The sequence below is a fragment of the Gouania willdenowi genome, chromosome 4, assembly GCF_900634775.1.
Source record: "Gouania willdenowi chromosome 4, fGouWil2.1, whole genome shotgun sequence".
In the NCBI taxonomy this organism is placed as follows: domain Eukaryota; kingdom Metazoa; phylum Chordata; class Actinopteri; order Blenniiformes; family Gobiesocidae; genus Gouania; species Gouania willdenowi.
Window position 1 is genome coordinate 40,386,518 of NC_041047.1, and position 5,898 is coordinate 40,392,415.

Genomic DNA, 5,898 nt, shown 5'->3' on the forward strand with positions numbered 1-5,898 from the left:
GTATCTTTCTCTGGTCACCTTTTTCCTTTCCTCCATTGACTCCTCAATGTTCCTTTTATATTCCCACCTACTATCCCAGGAACACCTTTGATAGGTTAAGCGCACCCGTGCGTAATTGGTCTGAGTAGGGGGGGGTGTCAGGTCCATCGGTCATAGTTTTCTATCGTGAATATTTACAACATCACTACATGAACACACACTGCAAACTTAATGACACTCCACAGCATGTGCACAAAAACACACCACGCACAGGCACAAAAAAGTACTTTGTATGGTTTGAACCAATACACTTGACACATATACCGCCACCAACTAAGAGGACCCATCTAACTTCAAATTAAAAACAAAAACTCTTCTTGATACTCTGTTCTCTCCAATTACAAACCTATCTAACACCTTAGTTCCACACATACTCTTAATTCTCATTGTCTTCTTTTTCTTCTGGCAGTTGGCAAACTTAAAAAGTGCATAATTCATACCTGTCAAGTTTTGGATTTGAAAATAAGGGAAATTTTCTTGCGCCCACTACGAGTCGTCCCACCCACCCACCCAACCAAGCTCCAGTATCCCTTATATTTTAAGATAGGTGTACATGAAATCTAAAATACCCACTTGTCAACCACTTAAATACAATTATGTGATTAGAATCTGATATGTCGACCTTTATTAACATTAAAATGCTGTGAACATTCCTACTAGGGCTGGGCAATATGGACCAAAACTCATATCTCAATATTTTTTCTCAAAATGGTGATAAATGAAATAAATCTAGATAATTTTATTTCGAATGAAGTCTGAGAAGAAAGAGAATTCTTGTTAGGTCTAAATACGTTAAGACCGTTGCTCAATCACAACTCAAGGAGAAAAACACTATCTGACTTAAAAGGCGACCAGAGGCAGAGAGGTGCGAGCTGCAGCTCGGAGAAAAACCCAACAAAAGAGACACAAAAGTCCGATATAAGTTGGATTGCTCTGACGGTGATGCCTCAGAACTAGGTATTTATTATAGAAAACATAGACCACACCCAGAGGGGCTGTGCAACAACGCTCTGGGTGCAGGGTTAATACCATATATGGTAACACAAAAACTTTGGGGGAGAAACAGCTCATATGTCCATGCAGTGGGTCACATACCCCCACACTGGCCCAAACTAGTTTAAACCAGCTATGGTGGACAATGGATATGTTTTGCAAACACACACACACACACACACACACACACACAGTTAATCATGGATAATTTCATATTCTAACTATCGTTTAATCATTTAACTATAACTAATAAAGTAATAAAAACCCACACACACTATAACATATCTTACATATCCGCCCTGTTGTGGGTTTGGAAAACATCAAGCAGACGGGCATCTTCACAGGTTTACCCGGTGCCATCATAGGACCAAAACAACAGGGATGACCACCGTGAGGTGGGGCGAAAACCCGACAGCTAGTACGGGAAAAATTCCCCACCGTCCCCCCCTGCTGGGGCGAACATCGATTCTGATCCACGGTGATCTGGAGACAGTTCAGGGTGTATGTACAAATGATGACCCAAAACCATGGTGTCGAAAATGGGGCTTTAGGTCTCAGTGTGTTTTTGGAGTTGGTAAGGGAGGGTCAGAGGTTACTAGCACATGACCCTCAGTAGCAGTGAACCTTTACCGCTCACTGTGGTGATGGGAAGATGTGGCAGGGTCTTAGTCCATCAATGGGGCAGAAGGGGAGAGACCCATCACATGGAGTTGGTACTCTGGAGAAGCCTGGACCTGCATAGCACCGATGATCATGTTGTCTATGCCTTTCTTCACACAGGGGACGATGCAGCAGCAGGCAAGACCAACGACCAGCAGCACAGCCAGAAGAGGGAGACCCAGACGTAGCAGAAATTGGAACCAGGAGCCTTGGAACAGCCAGTCCCACCCGGATGGATGGACATTGGACTCGTCAGCTGACATGGCACCTTCCAGGTTGCGGAGTGTTTGCAGGGCGTCTTCGATGGACTCCGAGGAGTTATTAGGTATGTATGTACAGCAGGTAGCACCCACCATAGCACACACACCACCTGTGGAAGCTAAAATCGTATCTAAGGCCATACGGTTCTGAATAGCCATTTGCGCGGTGGCCGCTGTTCTAGCATTCATTTTGTTATTAACAGCTAAAGTAGCATTAAGAAGCATGTGAAGGCGGTATTGGAGGGTCTCTATCATAAGGGAATTCTTACCCACGCCTATGTTAGGAAAAAGAGCATGAACGACTTTTTGACTAGTTGACCAATATCTATGTTCGTGAGGGACATCTGAGCCCCATATTGCATCATGAGGTGTGAAGGTTATAATCTCACGACGAGAACGACTAGGCATTGTCATATGAACTATGAAAGACCCATCTGTGACTGCTACTGGTACACAAACGGCTGACATATTAGTTGGAGGGGAAGGATAAACTTTATCACCGCACTTCAACCAAACACCGTCTCTAGCAAACATTGGGACAACCGTACTGACGTTCCGAACGGTAGCACAATGGTTTATGTCTACTGATGGTAGACCTTTGGTGTTAGTTGGTGGACTAATAAATCGTACGCATAAAGGATAGCAGTGAGTATAATTACCACAAGGGACATCATTCGTGTTTAGGTGTTTAGCAGCCTGACCTAGGGGTTCGAGGGTCTTTAGCACTGGTAAAACAGGAGGGCACGAGGTCATGGACTTATTTTGTAAACAATCTAGTAAGTTCTTTGAGTCAGGGGCTGGAAGGGACGCAGACAACAAGGATGGGGATGTTACAGCATGCGGCAGATGTGAGCAAACATAGCAACTATCATTAGTTACTGTTCGTGCAGATAGTTCTACCATACGGTACCAAGAATTTGCGCGCAAACGATGATGGACGTGATTGTTATGCTCAAACAGTAATGCGAGTAACGAGTCGGGTTTTTCTGTTGGCATGAGTTTAGCATTGATAACTCGTATATTCTGTTTAGCCTCAGGAGACAACACTATGTCCGTGCGTGGTTTAATTACAACGGGAGTGGCCGGAGGTGTAATACAAATATCCATCCAAAAAATGGGATCTATTCCTTGTACGTCAGGGCGGAATCCCATAAATAAACAAGAAGGAGGTACCGCGGTGGTGTTAACGGTTAGGAGTAGGATGTTTTGTTTCTGGACAATTGTTTTTCGCAATGACAGATATGCCGCTGTAACGGTACGTGTAGATGATGTGATGGGCCAGGTAATAGGGGTGTAGCTTGTATGGAGGGGTACCTCAGACCAACCATGATCAGCCCATATTCGGTCTGCCCTCAGGACTTGCATGTACCAATCATAATTTGCATAGTCCTTACCATGTTTCCATGGCTCGTAGCCTTTATTAGTCAGGGCCTCTAGTGGAATTGTAACGTCACTTAAAATGTCCGGTATTTGTGGTATGCACATAACGAGGTTAAGGCCCTTGGGGCATCTACCTGTGTAATCATACCAAGGTGAGCTTAGAGCCCCTGCTGGCACTTCCTGGGATCCCACGAGGAGGAGGAGGAACAACAGATCCATCTCTGTGTTTTACTACGGCGTAGCACCTGCTGTGGTGGGTTTCTGTACCCTTTTCCCGTGTGATTGGTGTATCCACGTCTGCCTTTCAGCTATCTTAAATGCAGTTGGTGTGGTTAGCAGAACTGTGTAAGGACCGTCCCACCGTGGAGTACACCAGTGTTTTCTCTTAATCACCTTGATGAGGACCCAATCACCAGGACGCAGGGGATCTGAAACAGGTAAAGAGAGACTAGGCAGTGTATTAGCTTTAACAATTTCAGCATCTGTGAATAATTTAACCATCCATTTTGTTATTGGATCCAACTCTCCCTCCTGATCCTGCACCCACTTAGAACTGGTGAGGGGTAGGTGAAAAGGTCGTCCTGTGACAACCTCAAAGGGGGTCAAACCCTGTGTGTTTGGTGTTATGCGCATGTACATTTCTACCAGGTTAACACACTCTGGCCAGGGCCTGTTTGTTTGTTCTACAGCCTTTTTTAATCTGTTTTTAATGGTACCATTGTTGCGTTCTACCAATCCAGCACTGGCTGGGTGGTAGGAGCAGTGATGTTTTAATTCAATGCCCATGGCCTCTGTCAGCAGGAGTATTACTCTGTTAACAAAATGGGGTCCATTGTCGCTCCAAATCTGTTGTGGGATGCCATGTTGAGGTATTATACGTGTCAAAAGGGCCTTTGCCACTGTAATTGCATCATTTGTTTTAGCGGGCACTATGGTGACCCATTTTGAGAATGAGTCCACCAGAACCAAACAATACGTATACCTCTGAATAGTGTGCAGTGTTATGAAATCCATCATAATGACCTCAAAAGGATATGTACCAGCTGGTGTCTTACCCCGAGGGGGCCTAACATTACCCTGAGAGTTATGACGGCAACAGATGATACACTGACGACAAAAGTTTTTAAAATGGGTTTGGAGTCCTAGTGGTATATGAAATGACTGTTTGACTATGTCTACCATCCCTCCTGTTGAGACATGGGCCAACCCATGGCTCATTCTAGCAACGACGTCAAACAAACATCTAGGCAAACACGGCTTGTCATTTAACATAAATACTCCAGAGTCATTTTTAACAGCACCTTCAGTAACCCATTTTGTTTTTTCATTTTCAGGAGCATTAGCATGCATATCAATCAGGACTTCATCCGGCAAGCCAAGTGGTACAACATCAACAGGCAACAACTGAACAGTAAGTGCTTCAGTAAAAGCAGCTTTTTTAGCTTCAACATCAGCTTTCGCGTTACCCAGAGAGACAGCATCAGTGGCGCCAGTATGTGCCTTGCATTTACATATCGCCAATGATGTAGGTAAGAGGACTGAAGCAAGAAGGTCTTTTAACAGGGAGGCATGTTGCACAGGCTTACCACTAGATGTCTTCATACCTCTCCTAGCCCACTGAGCAGCAAACACATGAACTGTGGAAAAAGCATACTGGCTATCAGTGTAAATTGTGACTTTCTTGCCTTTGAAAAGTCTACAGGCTTCTGTCAAGGCCACGATTTCAGCTGCCTGTGCAGACTGATTTCCAGCCAATTTGCCTGATTTCAACACAGTGTCGCATGTAACTACTGCATAACCAGTATGATTTGTTCCATCAGGTGCTTTGGAGGAGGAGCCATCTACAAACACTACATCTCCGTCTTCCAATGGAATGTCTGTCAAATCTGGACGTGGCTTGCATGTCACCGACACTAACTGTCCACAGTCATGCGGTGTCCCATCGTCAGCTGTTGGTATCAATGTAGCTGGGTTAAAAGCAGCACAGCGCTTTAGAGTGAGGTTGGCTGGGGACAACAAGGTGTTAGTAAGGTGTAAAAACCTGGCAGGAGATAAGAATGACATTTTTGTTTGTGTTAACAGGATGTCAACTGCATGGCTGACTAACAGTGTCAAAGGATGGAACAACACTACTTCAGCAGACGCGTGCACAGCCATGGCTGCGGCGCAAACCGCCTGAACGCAATGGGGAAGTGCCCTAGCCACATCATCTAATCGTTTAGAGTAATAGGCTATTGGTCGTTGCTTCTCACCATATTGCTGTAGTAGTACTGATGTCATGTAACCGTCCTTACAGTCAACAGACTGTGTAAATGGCTTGTTGTAATCTGGCAGCGCCATCACCCCTGTTCCTGTTATGATTTGTTTCACTTTTGTAAATGCTTCTTCCGCTTCAGGTGTCCACTGCAAAGGTGCGCTTAAAGTTTGATGTGTATCTAACATTAGGTTCTGTAATGGGGCAGTTATGATAGCATAATCAACGATCCACGACCTGCAATAATTCGCTAGGCCTAAAAAGGCCATCATTTGTCTGACGGTAAGCGGTTTTGGTGCCATTTGTACTGCT

The 5,898-nt window shown here is 44.8% G+C and overlaps 1 long non-coding RNA gene across 2 annotated transcripts; it reads left to right on the plus strand.

Annotated features, from left to right (window-relative positions):
• Positions 1–1,913: 1,913 nt before the first annotated feature.
• On the plus strand, positions 1,914–5,898 carry LOC114462327 (uncharacterized). 2 transcript variants are annotated; one of them, XR_003673936.1, is made up of 5 exons: positions 1,914–2,017; positions 3,641–3,769; positions 4,667–4,743; positions 5,153–5,333; positions 5,415–5,898. It is a non-coding gene; the product is annotated as an uncharacterized LOC114462327 (long non-coding RNA). The 2 variants fall into 2 exon arrangements; XR_003673937.1 differs by having other exon boundaries at positions 5,153–5,283.